Raw genomic sequence first — 2,922 nt, forward strand, 5'->3', positions numbered from 1 at the left:
GCGGTAGGGCAAAGTGGGAAAGTGGGCAACCGACCCGTCATTTGTGATTTGGAGACGACAGTGGGTGTTTGGGAAAATTTCGACAAATTGGCTGAGTTTAGATGATTTGGTTGACACACCAGAAGGAGAAAAAATTCCGCTCGACGGAAATACCAAAATTCAGTGCAACTGATATATCATGTGACCGGCGATATACCCGATATAGCTTATCCGTGGTCACATGATATATCAGTTATGCTGAATTGTTACGATTCCGTCGAGCGGAATTTTTTCTCTTTCCGGTGTGTGAGAAAACCGACGAGTTTCTGTCCACAACTTGCGCTGAAGCTGTAGCATTGGTAAAGGTGCGTGCATTGAACGAGGGCGCCACCTGGATCGCAAAGAACACTTCTTGGAATTAATTTACCTGTAGTGCGCAGTTTGTGAGGAATGTGCTTCTTGTCACGAAACTGGAAGGGGAGCGCTAGGAAGCATACAAGTTGCAAGCAAGAAACGGTAAGATGGTATATGCAGTGAATGCGGCATCATTCATAGCAAACACTTCACAGACAACTACATTGGTTGGATAGCCTACAAAAGTAGCAGGTGGGTTTTGGATAGAAAATATATGTCATGGAAGAGGTTTGCGAGCAGGAACGGTCATTGACCGATAACTGGAAGCTGTGGGAGGACCAAGGTAGTAAGGGTGGGTTATTGAGAATACATGGAGAAACTGAAATCAAGATACGGAGGACCATCAATGAGATTTCATAATGAACCAACTTCAAATCTCGTCGACACTGTTGGAACTGCCACAGAGGTCAGTGAAATGAAGAATGGTGGCGTACAAAAGTTGCACACATAGCCAATAAGATAAGACCTCCGCTGCGGCTTGTGAGGAGAAGAGCTGAAGTCGTTCTCCCAAGAAGAGGAAGTAGAGTACGCGGTGCCCATCCAGTTCGCATCAATCGATATGAGTGCCATGTTACCACGAGAATTCTTTGAGCGCTTATTCTTACAGGTTGAGTGCAGAAATGTTTCGCATATGCATGGTAAGACAAGTGAAAATTCACGAAATGAACACACGGAGTCTGGAGGTTTGGTGGTCACTACCGTTCCATAAATTTGCATAGAATATATATCCAGGAACGTCTTCTGAGGATTCAGGATGAATCAAAACCTTAAACTGGGTTTTGATAAACTTTAGTCTTTCCCCCACTTCGATTGTTATTGATGGAAATCAGACATACAATTTTGTGTAAACTATACAATGTATATATGATGATGGTATGTACTGATTTAGTGTATTTACAGGCTATGTACAAGCAGATAGATTTAGGTAAGTTATAGGTCGTTCATAACAGCAAAGCAAGGAGCAGTAAGGTATGGAAAATAGATCAAGAAGTGCAGAAGAGATGAAGCGGTTCAGGACTTTGCAGGAGCGTCGCGTGACACTATACCGGAAATTCAATTGAATGGACAATGAGTAGCAGCAGATGAACATACACAGTTGATATTTGTACTATTCAATTGGTAGTCATAGAAGGGGTTGTATTGTGGGATCCAGAAGGACCTGCCGAAATATTCAGGTTATACACATTCTTTCTGTCCAGAGAGTGCTTTAAGAACGACTTTGCATGAGCCACGAAGGAGCATTGATACATACCACTTTCTAGGAAAGGACCCTCACGTTTCTTTGGCAGAAAGCTTGTCAACGGGGAACGCATATATGGCACAAATGGGAAACTAACCATGCGGCGAGTGTTAGTTCAATGCTACAAAATATGTTGAAGCTTGAGTCACGACGAAGGCGCATTAGAGAATGTACCACTGTAGGCTTGATCATGAGGCGTCATTAGTAAGAGGTGAATCCAGGTTATCGTTGTTCTCACCGTGTTAGCCTTATATATCGTGTTAAGATGGTAACATCGTTTAGCATTCTTGGTCAGAAAGTGAGAAAGGAACAAACGCACTTGTGTGCAATGCCGATGGCATCGCCTATTGGTGGTGGTGTACTGGTCTGCCTTCTTCCTGGCTCGGCGTATGGTCGTAAGTGATTTTGTTGGTCCATTGAAGGACTGAAGGCAATCGCAACAAACAAACATTGGTGTTCAGAAAAATTTGTGGATGAGAAAGAAGAGAAGCACGAAGAAATTTAAATAGTTCGGCGCCTACTCAGACACGGTAATGAGCTTGCCTCATTTTTGTGCAAAAGAGAAAGGAAGGAATCTAATGGGCACTCCAACCAACCAATCTAATACACAATATGCGAGTTCACTGCTATCAAATTTATTTAATAGCAAGGGGTAGCGTTGGCAAAGGTTCCGCAAAGCTTTGAGAGCTAAGTAAGAAGCTTTAATCAATCAATTTGAATCGTTCTAAGGATTCGATATATTCCTTTGATCAAGGTAGATTCAGCACGATTTGTGCTTTGGTTTGTATTGATTTGGGTATATCAAGAATTGGGGGTTTGAATCAAAGTAAATTAAAAACCGAAACACACAGACCCTGTTAGGATTCAATCCTGACACCCTAATGAGGTGTAAATGGTATTATGCAAAATTCCATCAACCAAGGCAAAAGAAGATAGTAAGTCCTTAAGAAGTGTTGATTGGATGGCCACTGTTACCATATGTAAAGTCCTCATTAGTTGAACCAAGGTCGGATAGCTCAGTTGGTTAGAGCATCTGGGATATAACCAGAAGGTCCTGGGTTCAATCCCCAGTCTGGTCACTTTGTTTTCAGTCATGACTTTAACAGACCCCTACGGAGGGCTAGAACTATGTGCTGGCACAACCACACAGCGTGATTTGCCCTTAAGACCAACGACTGATCTTAAGTTCGAAGAATACCCAACAACTGGATATACTTCTCGCAGTCACAAGGAGCAGAACACAACGTTCCTATACTCACAAGTGCCAGGCCCGAATGGCTGCTAGCGAA

General features: G+C 42.8%; 1 non-coding gene across 1 annotated transcript; it reads left to right on the plus strand.

Annotated features, from left to right (window-relative positions):
• The first annotated feature begins 2,638 nt into the window (after positions 1 to 2,638).
• C8R40DRAFT_t105 lies at positions 2,639 to 2,712 on the plus strand. Its single transcript has one exon. It is a non-coding gene; the product is annotated as a tRNA-Ile (tRNA).
• Positions 2,713 to 2,922: the final 210 nt, after the last annotated feature.

This window comes from Lentinula edodes (genome assembly GCF_021015755.1).
Source record: "Lentinula edodes strain Le(Bin) 0899 ss11 chromosome Unknown C8R40scaffold_14, whole genome shotgun sequence".
Taxonomy (NCBI): domain Eukaryota; kingdom Fungi; phylum Basidiomycota; class Agaricomycetes; order Agaricales; family Omphalotaceae; genus Lentinula; species Lentinula edodes.